Source organism: Delphinapterus leucas, chromosome 1, assembly GCF_059928025.1.
Source record: "Delphinapterus leucas isolate spDelLeu-1000000601 "Yukka" chromosome 1, BTC_Dleu_Yukka2, whole genome shotgun sequence".
In the NCBI taxonomy this organism is placed as follows: Eukaryota; Metazoa; Chordata; class Mammalia; order Artiodactyla; family Monodontidae; genus Delphinapterus; species Delphinapterus leucas.
In genome coordinates, this window is record NC_143129.1 from 43,011,046 (window position 1) to 43,035,547 (window position 24,502).

Genomic DNA, 24,502 nt, shown 5'->3' on the forward strand with positions numbered 1-24,502 from the left:
CTCCCCCCAGGATGCTCTTAAGAATCTTAAAGGTAGGATCTGTTACCTTTTCATCTTGGTACCAAGTGTTACACATTCCTAGCACTGCATAAGTGATGGATTTCTACTTGATTAAACCCAAATGGATTGCAATTCCTGTTTTCAGTACAAGCGCAACAATTCACATATGAAGATTAAACTCGGAGGAGTTGTTTAGCTGCTCTACACCTCTTTTTTCTATCCCTCCATACCCAAACAAGAAACTAAGGTGGGAAGGGAGGCTTGTAAATACAAAAATACTAAAAGTTTAACTCCCCAGACAGCGCAGAGAAGCAGTGGAGGTGCCTTAGTCAGGGCCTCCATCTTCACTCTCAAAGCTTCAGGGAGAAATTGTGCTGGGGGGTCACAGAGGAGAGGGGTTCGTTCACTGGCTACTCACTCTGAACCCCAGGGTTCCTCCGCCTCTTCCTTCTCAAAGACAAGTTGGGCTTTGCAAGGGCAACTCCACTTTATCTCTCATACCGAAAGTAATTTTAGCCAAGGAAAAGCAGGATTAGACTTTCATAATATGATACATTTATCTTGTTTTTCTTTTTTCTTTGCTCTCTCCTCCCTCCCCTCCCGCTTTGACCTCAGGTAAATTTGAACCAAAGGGAAGCCGTGATTAAATATCAGATCTGAAGTGATGCTCCTTTCTGGCCCACTGCCCATCCCCAAGCTTCCATATTTTTCCCTACCCCTGTTAGACAGTTATTATCTCCTCAGATGAGAAAAACCTCTGGACTCTGTTCTCTCCATATTGTCCTCTGCTGAAATGAAAGGGGGAATTATAATTCAGAGAAAGGCTCCCACAGAGAGTATGAAGACGAAGATTAAATCAGTGATACAGCGTTGACATGCGTTCAGTTCCTGAAAGGTCTCTTTTAAAAAGTCTCCTCAGGAGCAGTTTTGCCACCACCTGAGAGTGTTTTGAAAATTCGCATTTAGGGAGCTGGGAGGAGGGAAGGCCTATGTAGGCACCTTGGGGATGCGCCAAAACTTCTACTGCTGATAAAGAAAGGCAAGAGCCTTCTGGCAGGCCAGGCCAGCCGGCGGGCCAGGACTTCTTGAGAATGCCTGCCCCCTCCTGTCTCCCACCCCCAGGTGCATCCTGCCTGCCACGCAGGCCTCTCCCTGAGCTGCTCACCATGCTGGACCCCACCTCCTAATGCTGCAGGCAGGCGCCTTTCCCGCTCCCCTGCAACCAGACGGGCCCAGAGGTCCCACCGGCGAAAGGACCCTACCAGTTGTGGTCTCTGTGTAGCGACAGCTGGGAGTTTCTACTATATCTTAACTATTTTTTTCTTCTTAAAAAAAAAAAAAAACCCAAATAAGCACAAAAGCCACTGTTTAGGGCCAAGCCTGGTTTTCACGAGTCCCCTCTAGTGGAGATAACCTGCTACTTCAGCTTCCCAATGCAGCCCAGAGGAGCCTCCCCTTAGGGCCTGGGAAGACCAGAAGAGCCCCTCAGGCCTGGACTGTTCCTTCCCACTTGCTTCCCACGTCTGTTCTCAGCTCTTCTCGCCACATTTACACTGTCAGCCTTTCCGCCTTTATCTTCCTTTTCTGTCACCTTGCCTCTCTCCACCTATCTGTGACTGTTTCTGCATCTTGACTTGGGTCTTGCCACGTATGCCTTCGCTCCTGTATCTTGGTCCGCATCTCTGGTCCGTCTGCTGGGTTTTTTTTTTTCCCCCGAAGTTCAGGGCTCCAGGTCTGAGGAGCTGGAAATGCTTTGACAAGGCCTTGGAGAAAATGGCCTATCTCAGAGGGCCAAGGCAGGGACCCTCGTGGAAATCAGACATTCCCGGAGGAGAGGGAACTTTGGCCAAAAGCCCCTCCTTGCCTCCATCTCCCAAGCAAACGTGGGCCTCATGCGGTGATGTGTAGGTTTGAAGCAGTCTATAAGCTGAGCTCAGAGCTCTGGCTCTGGAGTCCTGTGTGAGCCCAGCTCAGCCCGTCCATCCACTCTCCTCCCTAGTCTGCCTGTCTCCCCGCGGGACGTGCATGCTGTCAGGCAAACAACTGGCAAAGCCTGGGTGAAGGGACAGCTGGCAGTGTTTGGGAGGAGGATGCCGGTGCCAGGGGAGAGGGAGAGAAAAGGGGGAGTGGGGGCCAGGACTGAGCTGGGGGCCGAAGGGGAGAGGGGAGACACGGCGAATGTCCTGTGGCAGGGAGAGGTGGGCATGGGGATCACCCGTTGCTCCTCTGGGTTTCTGAGAGTATCCTTCCACGCAAGCAGGAGACAGGGCCAGGCCAGGGCAGGGGTTAATGGTTAACCAACTGTGGGAGCAGCAGCCTGTACACTGCTGGGGCCTTTTCTTTCCTCTCTCCCCCGTCCCTTCCTCCTCTCCCTTTACACTTGCCCTGTAGGGACACTGCTTCCCAACAAAGAACTTTCTCACTTCTATTTCTGCCCTTGAATCCCAGATGGAACAGTAGGGGTTCCATATGCCCAAAGGCCAGGAACAGGGCCCCGGAGAGCCTGAGGGCTAAGGCAGGGAGAAAGGGGGTATCCTGTTCTTACCATGCATCCCTCCTGGCCCTTAGGACCAGCTGTTTGACACACACACCCCGTCCCCTCCCCAGGAAGAACTGCCTTTCTCTGTCTCCACAGGGCTCACCTTTAGAAATGACCAGACAAGAAGGGGACACACCCCCAGCCCTCATTTACTCTAATCAGGCATGAAATCTTTGTAACTAAGTGAAAAACACTGTTTCCCATAAGGGAATCGGTTCCATTCACTATTGTTGGAACAGAGCATCTGTGAAGGGGAGAAATATTCACTTATAATGAATTGATAACAGACTGGCCCTGGGTGAGGGTGGCAATGCTGGGGGGAGGGGTGCGTGCACAAGCTGTAAAACAACGGCACCTCAAAGCCTGCTTCTGCCACTTTCCCTGTGGACAATCCTGACTTATCCGTAGTTAACAGACTGTAGTAACACAATGCTCCGGTCTCTTTATGAGCAGAACGGGAGTGGGGTGGGGGCTTGGCTTGGAGTTCCTCGCCTCTCGCTGTGTGCCATGATGGACAGAGTATATTGGGCCCCAGTCTGCGTGTGTGGAGACAGCTGTGTGGCAATGCAGAGAGACAGCTGAGGGGGGGGTGGTCGCTGCTGGAGATGGAAATCGTCTGCCCCCCCGCCCCTCCCGCACCAAACCCCTTATCTTGGAGAGGCAGCCATAGCGAAGGAGGCAGGATAGAGACTATAAAACCCCCAAACAGTGACAACTCCAGAGCCATAAGTATTTCATGGTACCTGAACTGGTTTCCCATCCTGCTTGTGTGTTTCCTTGTAACATGCCCATGAAATAAAGATGAACAAAATCACCAGAAGTATTTGGAAATGGGAAAGGGGCCTGGTAGAGAAGTAGCTGTTCTTCGAAGGGTTTCTCTTTAACCTCATGTTAAGCACAGACTCCACTACAACAGATGGTGAACTTTTACATCCATCACACCTGCAGCTTCGGATGGTCAAAAGGTTGGAGAGGGAATGTTCCCCGGTGCTTTGGGGACAGGGGTAGGTATTCAGGGCAGCTGTGAAAGCAGGGCCACCAACCTTGTAATGACATGGTTGCTTTGGGGTGATGGACATGGGACACCACCATTTACTCATTTAGACTGGGGCTGAGAGGCCAACCGGCTCCCCTCTGGCCTGCTCCAGGCTATGAGGGACCCCGGTCCTGGTCCTTACATCCTGTCAAAGAGAAGGGCCAAGTGGAAACCCCTTGGCAGACTCGTGGTCCTGGGCAGAGGGGACCTGCCTGCGCTCCACCGCCTCGCACCCTGCTGCTCTGCAGCAGCATATCCACTGCACGCGCTCCAAACGTCATTTCCATTTAACTGCTTTGCAAGCCAATTTGCCCCATCCTAATGCAATTTGTTGAGGACGGTGAGGGAGCGGAGGGGGCAGTCTGCACTGCCCTTCCTTTATCAGCGGGTCCCTGAAGAGGGCTGGCTAGAGGGCTGAGGGGAACCACTCTTTCAGGTAATGCTGGCAGTGAGGGCAGGTTCCGGGATGAGGAAGGGTTGGGCGTAAGCGGAGATGCCAGGTGGGAGAAGGGAAAAGCAAAACAACCTCGCTAGGGTATCTTGACAGATTGCTCTCAGTTTCCCTGGTTCCCTACCTTCCCACCTGACCCCCCCCACCCCACCCGCAGGCCAAGGAGGGGAGATCATAGGTAATTAATTCAAAAGGTGCTAGATGAGGGGAGGGGGAAATTAATGAATTCTTCTCTCCTCTTGCCAGGAGGTCAGAGGAGAGAGGGCTGCTAGCAGCTCCTGGAGTGTTCTGGGGTGTCTGCACAAAAGTTGTCCGTTTCAGTTAGGAATAGCTGTATTCCTCCAGCCAGGGCTATCTCTTCCCCGGGCTCTGACGCTCTGTTGAAGGCCCCAGAATCCAAAACCTGCCCAGAGGGGAGACTGAAGTTTCAAGGTCTGGGAAAGAAGCCCAGAAGGACAGGAGCCTGCTATTGTGTGGGGACTGGTGTGCGGGGGAACTGAATCTGACTCCCAGCTCCCAGGACGTCCAGCCCTGCCCAGCCCAGATACTCATCTTGATCTGATGCTCATGAACCCCATCCACTGTGCTCATGGATAGGGGATGAATGGCTCCCCAAATTTCTGTAGTTTCCTCCAAGCTACTGGGTCCCCAAGCCACTGCCTCAAGCTGGTCCTGTCTTATGTCCCTTGTATAGCCACTACTAGGATTGCCACTGTTACCCTAGGATCTTAGAACCCTACAGGAGACCTGATCGTATTTCCATTGCCCACTTCATGGGGCTCTCATTTCTAGAGACAACTGACTTTGAACCCCAAGTCTTTTACTTCCACCTCCCCCATTATCTCTATCCCTCCGAGCTGAGTTTGAGTAGGTAGCTCCTTCTAGGGCAAAGGTCATGCCAAACAGGTGGACATTCGTCAGGGAACTGGGATGGTAGTTTCCGGATGACTTTCTCTCTTTGGCCATCAAGACCATGATTAACATATTTACAGAGACTACCTGTGGGATGGATAAAAAGGGCCAGAATTTTCTAAGATCCCTACATCACTTGTGGGTTGGGGCAAGAAGAAGCCCAAGAAAGAAAATATTCTAAAATGGCTTATAAGGAGACTCTCGGACCCTGGATAAGCTCGTCCTTCAACACCCAACCTTCTCCTGAGGCTCAGACCAGGGGATCGTGCTTATGGGTGCTTCACCACGAGGGCGCACATAAGGGGGCATGGGGCACTTATCCCATTCGGTGCCTTGGTGTCATTCCCTGAGCCTCTGGAAGCCGCGCATATGAGGCATTCCCCTTTGATTCCCAAGTCCCCTGCTCCGAAGGAACAGCCAGCAGCTTCCAGGGACTCCGGCACCAGAGTGAACGTCCCCAAATTGAGCGCCGGCCACAGTGGCCCAGGCCCTCCTGCCGGTGCAGTGCCTCAGAGGCCCGCTTTGGGCTGCAGCTCTCGGGACAGTCTCGCCGCCCCCGCGCTCCGCGAGCCTCAGCTTGCAGGCAGGTGCGCGGTGGAAGCGCGCCGTGGAGCGCCGCCCGCCAGCAGCCCAGAGGGGAAGCGGGGCGCCGGCGGGGAAGCCTGGGCTGGAGGCGGCGGCAGGGAGTCAGCCGGCACACGCGCGCGCGCCGCGCTCCGGCCCGCGAAAGTGGCCGACCCCGCGCGGGGACTCGTCGGCCGCAGCCGAGCCCAGGCGTTCGGGGCCGGGACGCCGCAGAGGAGGGCGCGGGGGGAGCCGCGGCGGGGCGAGCGCGCTTCGGGGGACAGGGCGGAGGGCGCCGCTTACCCAGATCGGAGACGTCGGTCTGTCCTTCCGTCCCCGATCCGGCCGCTTCGGCCGCCGGCTGCCGAGGCCGGCGCGCTGCCCCTCTCGCTGCCAGCAGCTCGCGATCACGGGGACGACCAAATCCACATGGAGTCCAGATTCATTAAAATCCACGTCAAGCCCCCAGCCACTTATCTGTATTCCTGAAGTGGCCCCTCGGTCTCCTGTCCGCGCGCCGCTCCGTCCTCCGCCGCCCCGTAACAGCCCTGCCGGGCTCTGACGCCGGCTCGCTGGGGGAACCGGGAGGCGCCGAGGGGGCGTGGGGTGGGTGGCTGGCGGTGTCTTTCCTTGGGAAGCGGCCGAGCCCCGGCTGTCTTCAGATTTTTCCAGCGCGACTTTCCGGGCTCCTCTGACATCAGCAATCGCGGCGCTTCCTTCCCTTCTTGCTCCCGGGTTCATTCACAGTCCCATTTCCTCCGGGAACCTGGCTCTCCAGATCTATTTCGAGGTTCGCTTCGCTCGCTCCGGCGCCCGCGCTCCACACCGCTCCCGAGCTCGCGGGGTCTCTCTCTGGATCGCCTGCCCTCTCGGCTGAAAAATTCCCAGCAACTGCGCTCAGCCGCCCTCCCGCTCCAGTCTGGCGCGGACGCTCCGCCCGGCAGCTCCGGCTCCCGCGGTGGTGGCGGCGGCGGAGCCCTGAGAGCCGGCCTCCCTATATTACCATGCAGCTCATTATCATAGAGGCCGCGCGCGTTAACCCCCTCCCTGCCGGCCGCGCCCGCCACTGGCACAGTGCGCCGCAGCCAGCCCCCTGCCCCCTCCCCCGCCCGCCCGGTCTTCCTCCTCCGCCAGCTGTCAACAAAGGAGAATCAGGTTGGGCATCGGGAGACCGCCCCGCTGCCTCCCTGTGCGCGGCTCAGCCCGGACCCACCCGCCACCTTAAGTGGCAAAGGGGGCAACGCAAATTCTGCTGGGGCCTGGGGATTTGGGTGGAGGCCTGGAGAGCCCGGCCGGCTGAACCCCCGGTGCGGAGAGCTCAGGACGCCGGCAGAGTGGGAGAGGTCAGTGGGGACGTGGGCTCCCCCTCCCTGAGCATCACCTGTCACCGCGCACATCCTGCACATCTCTCTCTTCGTCTTTAATCTGAGGGGTGAGTGGGGAGGAACCGGCCTTGGCTGATGAGGTTAAGAAGGGGCTCTCAGAATTTGCCCAAGCAAATTTCCTCTGCTTGTGAATCTCAAAAAGCCAACAAGCTGTCAAATGAGGTTTGAAGTTGTTGTTATTAATTATAATTTTTATAATGCGAAGATGAGCCTTGATCTGAGTCGCAAGCTTCCAGCTCTGTTAGGGATCCTGGGCATGTGGCAAGCGGGGGAGGCGGGGACCAGTGGGGAGCTTTCTATATCCAGACCTAGGGGGCCTATCTGGCAGGGGAATCAGAGAGGCGGCGGTAAAAAAACTTATTTTAATAGCCTAAGGTGAGAGGTGCCTGGATTCTGGATGGAAATGCCTCGGTGTCTTTATGACCAGTGCTTCCATGTCCTATAGAATCTCAGTATCCCCGTAGACTCTGGACGCGGCTTTGAGAAACAGGCCTGCAAGCTAGATCCCAGCGAGTTCGCAGGATCTGCGCAGTCCCTGCTCCCGATTAGAGCACAGGCGAGTTTACTCGAAACGTCCAAGTATTCTGATGAGCTCCCTCTACTGCCCTCTCGTGGCCACAGTCCTCAGTGGTATAAATAGAAAGAAAGAAAAAAAAAAAAAAAACCACTCCGGAAACCCTAAAGGGAGTCGCAGGGAATTCTCAGAGCAGCAGGGGCCTTAAAAAAAAAAAAAAGGGAAAATAAATGTAGACTCACCGGTTGTCTTGCACAATCACCCATTCAATACAATATTGGGGGGAAATGTAAGATTTACTTCAGTCACAGAAATTAGCTAATTCTTCAAAAGTTCCTTCCTCATTGTTAATTAGCTGACATTTGTCTTACTGTGACTTTCACTGGTTATTCCTTGTTGTGCCCTGTGCAGCCACAAAGAATCTAAGCTGTCTTTCCTGATCCATACCTACTCTTTTCTTTGAACTTCTTTAGCATTTATCGTTGGCACCCCTCCAGGCAATTATCAAAAGTTACCCTATATTATTATTTATTTCTCTTTATAAGTTGATCTTGTCTCTTCATCCAGACGGTCTTGTCTACCATCCTGTCTTTGGTTAAACCGAATATAAACCACAATTTATTAAGGAATATAATTTGAAGAAGATGCTAGAAGACTTTGGAACATTTCTCTTATTTGTTTGATACATGGAGCATTGATCTGGTCAGCTCCACCCAGGACAGGCAGTGGTAGGGTTGGAAATACCTAACCGATAAAGCTTGAAGCTGAAAATTAGGACCTTCTGGTTCTCAATCAAGTGCTGCGTGACCCTGGAAGAGGTTACATCTCTTCCCTTTGCCACAATTTAATCATATCTTGGGACTATTTTAATACAATACCATTTAAATAATTTTCTAATACTACTCCCTACATGTGGTTCAGAAATCAACCCTAGAACGAAGAGCAAGGAAGGTAAAATTAAACAGACTCCTCTACTCACCACATCCTTCAACCCAGCCTCCCTTCCCCTTTTCAAATAAATAGTGAAGAGAAAGAGAGGGAGGGAGAGAGAGAGAAGACAGGTAGGAGAACATGTTGCAGGCATGACACAATGTCACCCAGTTTGTACATTGCCACTGAACTCAGGCCTGAGGTCTGAGTCCTGTGAGATTATGGGGGTTCCTGCGGTCAGCATGACAATGTCAAGAACACTACCAGGTCTCCCGGGAGGCACCCTGTTAAGTACCCTTAACATCTCTGGGCCTCGGTTTGTCCATCTTCAAAATGGGGATTTCTACCTTCAATCTTCAGAGAGTTGTGGGAGTTAAAATAGAAATATGTAGAAATGTTAGAAGAATTAATAGTATCATTAAAATGGAAAGATTTGTTCGTAGTTTTAGTCCTAATAGGCTAAAACAAATATGGATCTTATTAGTCACGCACATAATTATAACAATATATCTTGGGAATAAAAAAAGAACAACTCAGTTTCATGGTGTGTATTTAGATATAACATTCTCTGAGGCAATGGCAATATACATGAGGCTTTGATCTTCAAAGGTGCTCTAATAACCACATCTTTTTGATCACTGGGTATCCATTCATTCATTCATTCCACAAATATTATTTATTAAGAGCAACTTTATTCGATTTTTTAAAAATGGAATTGTACATGTACATAGTACATGATTATCTCTTCCACACATATTTTTAGAGAAATTATGCTAATAATCATGCTAATAGGCTCTATGCCCTCAGACCTGTCTATGTCTTTCCGGGACCTGAGTTTTCTGGTATCTATCTGGTCTTTGATGTCTTCTTTTGCATCCTGTCCAGCTGATAGCAAACGCATGGCCCCTGGGGACTCATCAAGACTCTGCCAGTGCCTTGAAGTTTATCCTCATTTCCATCAGGGGGAATGGTCACAGCCTAGCACCGTTCTGCACACGTGGTGGGTGTTTAATAAGTGTTTATCAAATGGATGGATGGATGGATGGGGAGATGTTTGTCTTATGCCAAATCCTCATCTTTGGAAAACTGTAGCAAGCTCAACAGGGATCTCGTCCATCCCAACCCACCCACCTCTGAAGTCATGGTACTCCTGGAACCTCACCCCTGCAAAGTCATCTGTGGCTGCTGCATTGTTATCCTGAGCCCCAGGCCCCCTCTTTGCTTGTAACTAGATGGGTAACTTGGGGAAGAGGATAAGAAAAGCAGGAGAGAACAGGGCAACGGCACACTCTGGAATGGAGCTGAATTTTTCCTGGGAGAAATAAGTATTTCTCCTGCAGAGGCAGGTCTGGCCGAGCAGGTGTCCTCAGGCCTTTAAAGGAAGCCTGAGACTCTGGGGAGAATAGGCCCAAATGGGCACCCAGCCGACCCCCAGGGGAAGTCCTCTCTCTGTCACAGCAGCAGCTCCAGCTCCACAAATACATGCCAGTACAGTAGCTCCTTGGATCACGGGAGGTATTTTTGGTGCTGGAAGGCAGCCACACTTTGTCAGGCTTTCAGCATTAATTCTGCTCCCTTTCAGAGGTTGGGAGGGTGGCAAGCCAGCAGTGTTTAGCATGGGGATGCTGCCTGCGAGTGTGCCCGAGCATACATTTAGGGTGCCTTGAGTGGCATGGGGGCTGGGCTGGGGGCTGTGTGCCTGGAGCTGTGGGCAGGAGGCCAGCGTCAGTGGGTGATCTTTGGGTGGTGTGCGGTTGTTACCAGCCTTACATCTAGCTCCCAAAGCTGAGACCACTGATCTACTTCTGCTCTCAGAGGCATGTCCTCTTTCATTTGCCCTGACCCCTAGCCTTCCACATTTCAAGGCAGGGACACGTTCCCCCAGGGGGTGGGCCCTTCCATCTCTCATCCCCTGCCTCACCTTTACCCAGCAGATGCGACCAGGCAGGCACAGTGTAGAAACAGCAGCCTCCTTCCCCCACCCACATGGTGGGAAACAAAGGGTCCAGCCCTGAGTGTGTGGGCCAAGCCCCATGGAAGGAGGGAGGGGTGACTGGGTTGCCAGAGGGCGGGCCTCTGGCTGGGCAGTGGGGACAGCGGTCCAGGACACAGCCGCAGGGCACCTGCTCCAGGATTCTCAGCCCCATACACACAGATGTCACCCTCGTCTCTCCTCCCCTCTCATCCCTTCACAAAGCCCACGTTCCTGTGTACTGTAAACAGTACAAGCCTGTTAAGGCTCCAAATCAAACAAGGTGGGATTTCACTCCTTTCTCACTAAACCTCCCACAAGTGGAGCTTCTGTGCCTGTATCCCTCGCCCTCTTTCCCTAACCCTCCCTCCCTCTCTCCATCCATCTAGAATGTTGCTCTGGGAGGAGAATATTCTCTGGGAGGGTCAGCCAACTACAGCCCTAAACCTATGTGAACAGGTCTCTGGAACCATCTAAAGACTCCTGCGTGTCCCGGGTGAGAAGGCTGCAGGATGCAGGGGGTGAGTGTGGACCACCGGGCTTCAGGTGTGAAATGTGAGGACTGGGTGAAGGTCTCAGTTCGGGGGCATGACTTTTGCTGCTGCTCTGTGCCTGGCACTGAAGGTCTGAGAAAGGGCCTTCCTCCCTTATTTTTTCTAAGAGATTCCAAAAAAGGAAACACGCTACCCATTAGGTCGTGTAATCCCTGGCTATGCCTCTCAGTGCCTCCATTTCCTCATCTGTGATGTGGAAATAATATCCCTGGTTCCCGCATACGCTGCTTCACAAGAATCAAACAAGAGACTGGCTGTGATTCGGAAATCATGACACATTTGTATAATGGGGAGGATGTCTTAAGGTTCCAGAAGTTCCTTCCAAAGCCAAACCTTCTTCTTGACTCAGCAGTTCATTCTCTTGTTCGTTTTTTTTTTTTTTTTTGCAGTATACGGGCTTCTCACTGTTGTGGCCTCTCCCGTGGTGGAGCACAGGCTCCGGACGCGCAGGCCCAGCGGCCATGGCTCACGGGCCCAGCCGCTCCGCGGCATGTGGGATCTTCCCGGACCGGGGCACAAACCCGTGTCCCCTGCATCGGCAGGCGGACTCTCAACCACTGCGCCACCAGGGAAGCCCTCTTGTTCGGTTTTTGAGGGAATCAGCTGGGTTCCTAAGAGATACCCCTCTGCTTATTGGGTAGCTGCATTGTCTCCCCATCACTTTGGGGTCCCTCATCCTCTCCCACGTCTCCACTGGAAAGTGCTGCAGACCAAAAGATTCTGCCTAGTTACCTTCGACGTGGAACCACAGGGAACACCCAGGCTGGAGCTGACCCTAACTGCTTGGCAGTCCCCATAAGCCCGCTCTTCCCAGGCAGGCAGAGAGGAGAGATGCCTGGGGGAACACCCTCAATTGTACGGGAATCAGAATGGCACGGATTGTCACTGCCTGAGATGCACTTTTGAGGTCCTTCTCTGCTCAGCAGCCCTCACCAGACACACGCTGCCCTCCCTGGCTCTGATGGCCCAGCCTGATTCACATGACGGTGCTCTCAGAGCTCTAGCTGGAGCTGGGCTGCCCAGCTTTCCGAGGATGCAGTGTCTCATGGTGCAGGCACAGCCAGGGCCTTCTGGAGTGGGAGTAAGACAGGCTGGAGGAAGCCAGTACAGTTTGTTCCTTCAAGATCAGAACCTATAGGAAGCACCCACTTTCATCATATAGTGGTAAGTGCTAACATGTATTGGGTGCTCACCCTGCTTCAGTCACAGTGCTTGGCAGTGTGCCTACGTGGTGCTGAATTTTCACAAGTCCAGTCTTAGTAATTATCACCCATTTCACAGATGCAGAAACTGATGATCAGAAAGTCAAGCCATTGGTCCCAAGGTCACCCAGCTAGCATGTGGCATAGTCAAAATTTGAACCTAGGCATATCTGACATCCATTTTCTCCTGTTTTGTCCTCTTCCGAGGAGGAAAAAGTGGTGAAGGTGTGGGAGTCCATTCTACACATGCCAGGACACGGGAGGCACCGGGCCTCATCCCTCTTCTTAGCACTGAACCGGCAGTGACCCTGAGCTCCTACAGACTCATCACAAGTCCAGCAAAGTATTGCTCAGCATTGCTGAGCTTCAGTTCTACCGAAGGTCAGGAGCTTCATTTTCTCTTACGAAGGAGAGCATGTTGCAGTTGTTATCATGATTATTATAAACAATCATGCTAGTGAGCTCAGCTCTCCTCTACTTTGCAGGCTGTGTGTGTTTAACAGCGAGACTTGGCCCGGAGGAAAGAAGTTGCCAACACATGCAGATCTCCACCAGCTTATGTCACCTCTGCCCTGCACAACAGCACATGCATGGCCGCGCCTGCCTTCCAAAATAATGGGATAATGGGTGCAACGTGCGTCACCCGCCCCTTAGAGAGAGCATGCCAGTCGGTCTTTGTGGAATCCACGGGGAGCAGGGCAAGCCAGACACCGGTGTCTGCCTTCTCCTTGATTGCATCTGTGCCCTACAAACCCCAACAGAATTGAATTTACATGTCCTCCTAATTAAGGGAGAAAGGAAGACAAGAATGATAGTAGAAGAATTTCTTCCTACCTCTGACTGCAAGCTCTTCAGGGACAGAACATTAAGCTCTCCCTCTGTCTGCTCCCACCCTTCTCTCTCCTGACTGATACCTGGAGTACCTAACACAGTGCCAGGCCCTCCCTGGGACCGGAGCCCGTGTGTGATGAGAGTCATGAAGTGGGGCTGGTTGGAAAAGCTAGACCGTGCCAGGACACTTGTCTCCGGTGTGCTGGTCTGCTGTGAGGCAGTGCAGAGTAGTGGCTGGGGGGGTGGGTAGTCTGGGACGCCTCAAGCCAGACGCGTGGGAGCTGGTCCAGGGCCCTTGGAGAGGAGGGTTGGGGGGTGGAGGGATGGGGCGTTGCCTGGAGGAGGCTGGTAGAGAGTAAAGTTCGTTGCCCACACTGCTTAAATAAATCAAATGTCCTGACATGCAGACGCAAACGCCAGTGCCTGCTTCAGTGCTGTAAATTTAGAGCAGGGTATGAACTACTAGGGTCTAAATAGAAAAAGTCAGAAACGGCGTAAGTCTTGGCAGACAGGAATCAACGGCGTCATCACCAGCATCATGAAACAGTTAATAATCACCAGGAAAAAAAAAAGACTTTAATGTTGCTTCCTATATTCCGAGTTTTGAATTCCTAGAAAGTAAGATCCACACATTTCCCTCATAGTCAGTTTAATGTTAAGTTCATTTTTATTCCTTTTGTGAAATACACTCTTGTGGGTTATTCTGGGTGGTGTATGAGATGGAAAGGAAGATCGAGAACAAAAGTAATTCTGTTCCTGTCCTTCTCTTCTGACTCTCCTCCTCTTTCTCTCTGGGGTCACAACACTGATTTTTGTGTATTTGTTTTTGTGGTTTTTTTTTTTTTTTCTCGTATGGCTTCTATTCACTCAGAATCAGTATTTGAATGGTAAGACTATTATTTCCATAATAAAACAGAGGTTGGACCCCCTCCCCTTGGGTGACAGGCGACCTGGATTCTAACCCTGCCTCTGCTCTTTCCTGGCCTCCCACAACTCCTCTCCCTCCTTTTGGTCCTGGTTTCTGCATCTGTAAGAAGCAAGAATCAGGCTCCACGCTCCCCTCTCTCCCCGCACTGCCGCCCTGTCCTGTCATCACTCCGACTCTCTCCTTGGAGAATGGAGCGAGGACATTGGACCCTAAGAAGCCTTCTTGTAATGGCTAAGGAAGCTCAGTGCCTAAGACATCACCAAGGGTGTATGATACAGGGACAGAGTTGAGAAAAAGGATTTTGCCTTTGAATTGTCTCGAGGTGGATGATTTCTCTCTCTGCCTGCCTTGATAAACTCTTCTGTTCAAGACGCTGGCTGTTATGAATCTGAGTCATGGGTGGCTCCAGCCCCTCTGAACCATTCAGCTGATAATATTTCCTGACGTTTCCAAGGCCAAGAGTATGGGATGATCGGGTATCGTAGATTTACTTTACCTCCTCTCCTCTTCCCCCACCCACCTTGCTCTCCAGCCCCCTCTCCTCCTTGTGAATTCCTATCTTGTGTCGTTCTGCAACATCCTGGGATGACAGCAAATCCCATCCCTGGCTACCACCCAGGCCTCCGGGAGAAGCTGGAGAGACCAAAGCCTTCTGTGGTCTCTTGGGGACATCGCCCCCCCTGGTGGAATGACGGGGAACTTCCCTGGCTTGGGAAAAGCCCGGCAGCCTGGCAGCCTTACCTCTGCTCCACAGTTTTTCGTGTGGCTAATAATTATTACCCTGTGTTAATCATGACAGTGGAAGAATTGCAGGCCATTATTTTGAAATGATCGGCTCCAGTCAATGACTACTTATGACAGCAAAGGGGAAACACCAGCTCCGGGGAGCCCCCATGTAAATGGGGAGTTGAATGAAAGATCAGGAATAATGGAACATGTATTTAGTTCCATTTTCTTCCCTAAAAGGGCCCTGTCAGAGTAATTTCCCCTTCCGTGCATTATACCTCGCCATTATTTACAGTATCTTCTTGGGAGAATAAAGCAACACTGGCCCCCTCCTTCTGATCTCCCCTTCCCTGCCTGGCCCTCCCCCTCTCAGCCCCACATCAATTGTGTCTCTTTCTGGAGTTTGGCAAACACAGCGACTTCTTCCTGCTGTGCTTTCAGTGGAGCTGAAATGAATGTGGCTCTGGTTATTTTTTTTCCCCCTTAATCATTCTTTTTCTTTTTTTGCTGGAGAGCATTTTCACGAAGCACAATCACAGAGGAACAGAATGTCCTGATGTTTGGGTGAACAGCATGCATTGCTTTGCTTTTTCCTTCCCTTGAATAAAAATAACACCCCATAACCATAGCATCAGAGGACTTACAGGCCATCTTTCAAGGTTCTCCATAACCTTGCCCTACCCTCTATGCTCAGTCTTATTTCTAATAACCCCTTTCCACCCACCCAGGCATACTGGTTCCTTCTGGGTTCCTTGAAATTGCTAAGCTCGTTTTCTCCCCACACTTCTGCCCATGTTCTTCCAGCTGTCTAGAATGTATTGTTCCCCTTCCTAACTTCCCAGAGCCTGAACAATCTTTAAGACCTTCTCAAGACCTTTTTTTAAAAGGTCTTTTTAAATATATCTTTAAATATATCTTTTTCAACCTATGCTAAGGGCACTTTATGCCCACAAAAGGTTAATAATTTGTAAACTTGTTTCTATTCATTGTGAGCTTGGCCTAGAGAAGTCCCTGGGTGCATGTTTGCTGAATTACTTTCACTAGTGGTTTTTGCCATTTATACCCATTTCACAGAGGGTAAATGTAAAGATGTTCAGAAAGCTTAAGTCACTTGTAGATCACACGTCCAGTTACATGGCAGAGAAGGCACTGGAACCTGGGTGTTTTCATTTCAAGCCCAGGGTCCTTTCCATTTTGCTATGCTACATTCCTGTTGCAATCTCCTCTAACCTCTCCTGTTACTCGCCAGTGTGCTTAACTTCAGAGCTTCATATTTTTCATCAAGTTGCAAAGTCCTGGTGGGCAGGGGCCAGACTTTCTCTTGTACCTTACCTTGGAAGTGGAAGTTCCTGATCAATCTCCTGTAACCACTTCACCTTGACTTTTCTCCAGTCTGTCAAAACTGGCTAAATAAACATCGTGGAGCCAAACTTTGGAAGGCCTTGGTTCCGATGCCGGGATCTTCTGTGGACCTGGATTGGCAAACACCTGTGATCTGTGCTCCTCTGTCCAGCCCTGCTCCACTGATCTGGGTCTCTCTTTCCTACATGGGACATGATGACACAAGGAATGTCAGGAGGCCGAACAATTCCTCCTTTGTGACATTAGAGATGCCTTCAGATTCACTACTACTGGTTCTACCAGCAGGGACAGTCCTCTCTACCCTGTTGACTGATGAGCTTAGAAGAGACCCTTTGATGGAAGAACATGCCAAATGGCTCTGCAGTTTCTGTAGCCGCCTCAGCCCAGGACCTGTGTGACTCACCTCTGTGCTTTTGAGGAGCTTCAAAGTCAAACGAATGCTTACTTCTCTTAATGCAATAATATTTAACAGTTACTGTTAATAATTAATGTAATAATGTGTACAGCAAGTCACCATTGGCAAAGTTTTCAAGTACATTAGAAGCAGGTGGACATATACTAGAAAGATGGCGGGGTTCAACTACAGTTGCTCAGAGCATAGACTTCAGAGTGGGCTTTGTTCCCGGCTCTGCCACTGATTCCTCTGTGGTCTTAGCAAAGTTACTTAACCTCTTGCTAATTTCAATCCCCTCAATGGTAAAACAGGAAAAGAATGTGGACATCATAGAGTTGTTATAAGAATTAAATGAGTCTTGTAAACCGCAGTGTCTGGCTCAAGAAAAGCTGCTACTTACAGGGCAGTTACTCCGTATCAGCCCCTGTCACTAATGGGCGGTGTGGACTTGGGGAAGTCAGGTAGCCTCATTTTCCTCCTCTGTAGAGTGAGAAGCATTGGATCCTGATACATTTCAGCCTTCAGAACAACACAGAAAGATAGGAAGGAAGTCAAGCAACGTCCCTCGTTTCCAATGAGGCAACTGAGGTTTAGGAGATCAAATGCTTTGTCCAAGGGGTGTACCTGATAAATGGAAAAGCTGGGATGAAAGCAAGGTCTCTGAGTCTAGCTCTGTGCACTGTTCACGGAGATGCATGGGCTCCCCTAAGAGTCTCTGGGAGATGCTTTATCCTTTGAGCATATACCATCTTTACTTTTGGCCATGGTCTCCCTAGAGGAGGACACTAACGTCTGCCTCTAAGAACTCTGGCATTGCTTCGGAACCATCTGTCCCAAGTAACTCAGTTTAGGTTAGGAGATCACAGTGACCTTGAGACTGAGCCCACTATGCTTTGTCTCCCCTTCTTCTCCTCCCCCCAGTGCCTGGGGAGATTCTGCCTCTAATGGCATTATTTTGTGCTGGCTGCAAGGTTGATTGGATTATCTTAATTGTTTGGGATTAAACGTGCTCCTGAGTCAGGAATCACTCTTGACAGCCCTAGGGTCTGGTTCCTGTCCCCAAGAGGCAGCATGAAGTATGCAGCTGTTATTCATGTGAGGGGCAGGGAGAGAGCGCACGTGTGAGAGAATTTCACAGTACAAGGAAGTCCAACCCTTTCTTGAGGAAACGGGAATCTAAGTGAGGCCCTCTCGACAGGATCTACAATGGCTTTCACATTTCCTTCCTTCTCATTTACAGCCATGCTTCCTTCTTTCTCAGGATAGGACTATTTGGAAATCAGTTCAGAGAGATGCTTCTGTATAAATTCCCAACAATGTAAACCCCACAAAATTAGGTCTATTGCCTGTTGCAGCTGGAAGAGACCCTCCAGGCTATTTAGTCTTACCCTGTATGAGTTTCCTAAGGCTGCCATAACAAAGGACCACAAACTGGATGGTTTAAAACAACAGTTTATCCTCTCACTGTGGCTGGAGTCCAGGAGTTGGAAATCAAGGTGTCAGCAGGGTCATGGCTCCCTCTGAAGCCTCTAGGGAAGAATCCTTCCTTGCCTCTTCTAGCTTCTGGTTTCTGTCCACAGTCCTTGGCATTCCTTAGTTTGTAGCTACATCACTCCGCTTTATGCCTCTGTCTTCACACGGCCATCTTCCCTCTCCGTGTGTGTGTTCGTATGGCCTTCTTATAAGGACACCAGTCATGGGACTTGGGCCTACCCTAATCCAGTATGACTTCGTCTTAACTTGAATACATCTGCAAAGACCTTATTTCTAAATAAGGTCACATTTAGAGGTACTAGGTGTTAGGACTTGAACATATCTTTTTGGGAGACACAATTAAACACCACTACACCCTCTATAAAAATATCTCCTACATCAACTCAGTAAGTGGTCATTCTTTATCTCTTTGTATACATCCAATGATAAGGCATTTACCACCTTATAACTTTAAAGAGGACTAGAATATATCACTAATACTCTTGGTACCTGTTACAGTTTTACAGTACTTTTAGCCTGGAAGATTCTTAAATTCTAGCCTAAATTTTCCTTTTGAACTTTAATCCAGTGAAAACAATGATTTTTCCAAAAACCTTGGGCAGAAGGCTTTTCTTCCACCACTGACCTCTATTCCAAAGGCGCCATAGGGGACAGCTGGGAGACTCCTATCCCACAGCACAGTTTTGTGTGCATCCCGGTGAAAGAAAGAGACCCAGAATCATCACAATGAAATACTCACAATTAGCATCCCTATAGGACTCTTGCCTTCAAAGCTCCCTTTCCTGGCACACATCCAAGTTCACCAGCGTGCTTGCCCACCCCCTCTGGTTTCCTTCATCTCTCATAACCTCAACCTTGTGACCTGAATAGATTTTTTGCCTTGCCTCACACTGTGGAAGCCACGGAGGCCAGAGTGAGCCCTGTAGAGTACACTAAGACAGGCGATTGTGTCTGTGTGTGTGTGTGCTTGTGCATGTGTGTGTGTGCATATGTTTCCTGTGATTGAAAAGGATCTGTTGGGTTTAATTGATGCATTCGATTACTGTGATGACTCCCTCCCTGGAGCTTTCCAAATAGCCACATGTACCAAGTGGACCACCTCCAGGTTTTGCCTTTGGTTCAAACTGTGGGCGGGGGACAGGGAATGGTGAGGATTATGGAGACTGGCACAATGGAAGAAAAACCTCAGCCCTGTTTCTATAGTGCTCAGCCGCCATCCCTTTCCACCAGGACACCAATTAGACTATCTCTGGCCTATAGAGCCCTGGGGATAAAAGTGAAAAGGCAGACTTGGAGGAAGCCAACTGTGCTGCTACTTCTGGGGGCCCCCTGCCCCCAGCCATCCCACACACCCACTGCCTCTTTTCACTGCTAGATGATCAAGAAAAATCAAATGAGAGAGCTAAGCTAAAGCTATTGTAAAAGGAGGAGATAATCCTTTCTCTACCCGCTCCCTCTCTTCCTCTCAGCTCATGTTGGGTGTGACTTCCTGGACGCAGGTCCGGCAATGGCTTTGTCACTAAAGCTTAGACAAATAAAGTAGGGTCTGAGTCTTGCCTTCTACATAGTTGCAGAAATGTGACATCAGCCCGTTTGGCTGAGACTAGATGTCAACACCCTAACTTAGCTTCTTTCTTACCCTAAAGCATTAATGCGTGGATGGCATAAGAATAGGCAGGACTGTGGATGCAGCGAGGAAAGTATAAAGCCTGATCAACCAGGAAGGCTGGACACTTGGCTTCTAGTCCAAGCGCTGCCTTAAACTGTCTTTCTGACTCAGGCCACAGCTTTCTCACCTTAGGGATTGGATTAGATCCCTGAAATCCCTTCCGGCTCTCAAGTCCTGCCTTGGGATGGAAGTGCCCTTGGAGGGATGAGAAGACCTGTGTCATCTATGCCCTCGGGTAATACTGGGCTTGGGAAAGGGAAGCTAATGATGACAAAGCTCTGGGTCAGAAGATCACGAAGCCAGTTTCATCCTAGTGTGTTGACAAACTGTGTGACCTTAGAAAGTAATTAACCTTTATATGCAACAAATTCTCTTTCAAAGACATAAACCCACCCTCCACAGTTCTTTAAGTTTTCTTTGGAGGAAATCATCAGGGTAAATGAAACGACCAGCTAAGTTTACTCTTGGCTTTGCTGACACAGAATTGCACCGTCTTAAACAGGCGAGGGGAGAATCTCTTAAGAAACGCCCACTGCAGGTGCTTGTATGTGCTCCATTGGGGCATTTATGCAGAGCGGCTGTTGGTCAATGGCTCTCAAACTGGCTGTATAATAGAATCATGCTTTATTATTTAATTCACATTCTTGGCAATCATTTTTGGAGATTCTGATTCAGTGGGTCTTGGGTAGAGCTTGGCAACCTGTACTTATAAAAAAGCTGAGAAAACTATATGGATAATTTAGATGCTTATCCAGGGCTAAGAGGCACTGATTTATGCATTCAATTCAACGAATTTTCATTGAGGCTGTGGCTGTATGGAATATAAAAAAAGGATGTAAGGTCTGGGCTGGTCTTGGCTTTCTAGGAAATCCTAGCAACTTTTGCTACTAAGAGAGGCAGATGTGAATGCAATGAACTGTATAATCAGGTAAAACTCAGGCACCTATCAATTAGAATAGAGAAGTGAACCATCAGAATGGAGGCTAGCTGTAAACAGTGTGACCATACTGTCAGGCAGGTGACACTTCTGTCTGTAATAGATGATGAGTTCTCAATTTTTGGTGGTGAGGCCTCAGAGGAGTATTATTGGAGCTGAGCCTTGAAGAATGAGGAGGATACAGATAGATCTTTATATTTGTTTAGATTAAAGTAATTAGAGAAGGATAAATCAATGAAGGATAAATTGTAAAAACAACGTGTTTACCTTTAGAAGGAGAAAGAGAACAGAGTGGAGGAGACCAGAATAAGACTAGATTTCTTTGAATATCACCATGTTTTACAGATTTGTCTTTGGAACTATGTAAATATTTTTACATAATTAAAAAATGCAACACAAAAGAGCAATTCCTAAAAATTTAGAAAGTAAAATGAAATTTAAAAAGAGAACTTAAATATATACCTAGTTGGAGCATAACCATACTAAGAAAGTATTTCAAGTAATTTAAAAATATAAGTATATATTTTTTATATCCCTAGTGGAGTATGCCCTAAGGATAAAAATAACTACAAAATGGAACAAAACCTTAAGCTATGTTTACCAACCATATTGTTAGTGGTAGTGTTGGTATTGTTATTACAAAGTTGTAGTGTAAGTGAAGTTGTATGTTGCATGCATACATTGTTTTATGTGTATGTGTTGTATGTGAGTAATTATGTGAATGTCATTGAGGATAGGGATTTTTATGATGGGACAAAAGAGGTACAGATTTGAGACCAATGAAGGGAAGAAAAACATGTGGTTCTGCATTTGTATTGGAAATATTACAAACTCATGAGCTTTATTATCTTTTAAAAATACATGGTTGCTGGCTCTATTGAAAAGACCTAAAAATAATGAACAATTCAGTAGCGCAGAGCAGATTATGTTTTCTAAGTACCATTTTCTCTTCAAAGGAAACAGGATTTCTTGAAGAAATGCTTGATTCCAGATCCAAGGCAGGAAATCTACATGATGAGCTTAGAAAATCTTGTCCTACCAGAAAGCAAACTAAGTATGAAGCTACTGATGTCATGTCAAGGACTCGGGAGCCTACTAGAATAGATTCTCACTGACCAGAGATAGGACAGTTTAAGCACCCGAAAGGATAGTAACGACAAAGGATTGAAATTCACAACAAATATACTCACATGTGTGAGTTCATAATGATACCTCTATCGATCATTAGAGGACCTATCTCATCATTTTTCAATTGAAAAGTAAAAGGAAAAATAATCAAATACCTCTTTTGCTTCTTATATGTAATCTATATTTCAGGGCTGTCAAATAGATGAGAGGAAGTTTCTCTTTAGAAAAATATTATGACTAACAAATGAAGAAGGAATCATAGAATTAGAATGTCATCATTTTGTAGCCCCTTATTAGGGTTGCCAGATTTAAAAAATAAAAACATTAAATATAAATTTCATATAAAAAACCAAATAATTGCTTAGTACAAGTATATCTGAGATAAACTTACACTCAAAATTATTCATTGTTTATCTGAAATTCAAAAGCAACTGGACAGCTGCATTTTTGTAGGCAACCTGGCCATGAATGAATAAATCTAGACAATGATCATTGATACTGCTAACATCATCACATAAGAACCAACCAGACATTGTGAAACTCCTGGTAGAAATACACACCACAGCCCATGAAGTAGTCTTGTCTAATTATTGAAGCTGAATTATTGAAGTAGCCTTGTCAAATTATTAAAGCCTGCAGATCTAAATGATCAATGTATAAGAAATACAGAGGGACAGAGGAACATGTTAAATGATAGGTAATCAGCAAAATCCAGACTGTCAGAAACTCTATATAACAAATGGCCTAATCTTATGACTAAACAGCTGCAAGGGGAAAAATAGTTAAAAAGAAGAATTGAAGGAGGAACCTACAAATTAAAAGAGACAAGAGACATATTGACCAATTGTAATGTGTGGACCTTTTTCTCGTATCATTTCCAACAGAGAGAGAGCAGACTAGGACTGATATTTGATATTATAGAATGATTTTATATTTCGGGGGAGGAGGGCGATAATGCTATTATGCTTATTAAATTTTTAAGGAGTCCCTCCCCGGTATGTATCTTTTTCAAGCTACATACTAAAATCTTTAAAGATTCACTATGATTTGCTTCAAAATAATTGGGGCTGGGGGTGAAGTGGGTGGAGTGTAGTTGCAGCTAGAAGGGTCATTCATTATACTATTTTGATCTATGAGGGCTCGTTATACTGATATTGATGCTTTTGTATACACAGTATATACATTTTCATTGAGGTTGTGGCTGTGTGGAATATAAAAAAAGGATGTAAAAGGATAATAAAAAGTTTTTTAAAAGTGAGGAGGATCTCTGTTGGTTGATCAGTGGAATAGGAATATTCTAGGTGCTTTACTCATATTAGCTCATTTTAATCTCACAAATACCAAATGAGGTCGGTGTTATCATTATCCCTATTTTACAGATGAGGGACTGAGGCACAGACAGGTCAAGTGAGTTGCCCAAAGTCACTTGACCAGTTAATGATCAAGTTAATGGCGGGGCCAGGATTTGAACTCAGAGAGTCTAGCTCCAGGCAGTCTAAGCCCGTGATCTTAAGCAGCTGTTATCTCCTAAACTGGTAAAGTTGGTTCATCTGTCTTTATATCTGGTTACCACAGGGATGATGCGCACTGTGCAGTCCTGCATCTCGAGCTATGCTGTTGGCAGAGACTGTCTTGTCTTTGCAGGTTCCTATGCTGTGAGACATTCTAGCATGAGATGGGCCAGCTGACTAAATGGATTTTAAGGTCATGTCTAATTATGAGATTTTATGATTCTAAGTAGTTTTCTCTCCTACTAGAGTGACTGCCCAGGAGCTATGAAGACCACTAGGAGAGAAATCAGTAACCCAGGATGAGGCAGCACAGGGCAGGGGATTCACAGAGCCTACAATTCCTCAAGAAGGGCCCTTCTCTCCCTTATCCAACCCTAGCCCTGCAGAAGGCTGTCTGGGGAACCACATACCCTCTGTTTTCCAGGTCAGACAATTGGTTTGAATATTTGCAAAATGTTTTCTTCAGCTTCTGGGTATAAACCTGGTTCCCTTCATGAAGACCCACTCCTCTCTTCAAGGAGATAGACAGTGCCTGCAAATGCCCTGCTTTCCAACACTGCAGCTCCTCCAAGTTGGACTAAACCTTTCCCAAACTGTAATCTTGCCAGGAGCTCAAATTCGAATACCTCCCCTTCAAGAATACAACTACATTTCTCTATATCCTAGATCTTCCCTTTCTTTGAAATACCCTTCGCTCTTTTGCCTTACAAACTTCTTTGAGTAGAAGGGTTTGGGGGCCACATCCAAAGGAGCTGAGCAAGTGGCTTCAAAGGGCTCTGACGCTTTGCAGGTGCACTGGCTTTATCAGCTATAGGAAGTAGAGATGAGTTCATGTGCAAGGCTGCTTTTTTTTTTTTTCAGATTGTGGACAATCTCATAGATTGGCTGACACATATGTACTATTTTTCCTAACTCAGAGCTATCTTTGGAGCATGCCAAGAGTCAATTTCAACTCTCTGTTTGGATAAGATGGAGGTTTCAAAGGAAAGTTTTCCTTGGCAAAATGTATGTCTTGGCTGGAACAGTCCGATGATGAAAATACCCAAGACCAAAGGCTAGGCAGGGCTGCTTCCAATTACTGGAGTTGAGCTCTTTGGGAAGAGGCCTCGTGACATGACTTGGATTGGGAGCAGACAGTGTTTCAATTGGCAAGCCAGGGGAAAAAGAAAGAGATCATTTCTCTGCTATTTGGTGGACTTTCCCAATTATGGAAAGGTAATTTAAGTCTTTGGTGATTTTGGAAGTCTTTCCACTGGAAAATTCCCATTGAGTTTTGGTATTTGACTTATTCTGGAGCATTAAGAGTGGTATGGAGGGAGAAGACTCTAAGTTTTCTGGGGGCTTGAGAGGAATTCTCAGGCAAATGGCACTGGAAGAAGGGTTGCCTGGGATTTGCCCAGATGCCTCCGAAGCAGGCTCTGGCTTTTCATGTGACTTGAGCTCATTACCAACCAAAGAAGAGA

The 24,502-nt window shown here is 48.2% G+C and overlaps 1 protein-coding gene across 4 annotated transcripts in view; it reads right to left on the reverse strand.

Moving 5' to 3' along the window:
- Positions 1-6,517, reverse strand: part of PLXNA2 (plexin A2) — a 217,226-nt gene extending 210,709 nt beyond the window's left edge. For 3 of the 4 annotated variants that reach the window (XM_022593506.3, XM_089909135.1, XM_089909144.1), the window contains exon 1: positions 5,806-6,517. The gene's annotated coding sequence lies outside the window, so the exon portion shown is untranslated. The remainder of the gene's footprint in view (positions 1-5,805) is intronic. The other variant, XM_089909150.1, reaches the window with a different exon arrangement.
- Positions 6,518-24,502: the final 17,985 nt, after the last annotated feature.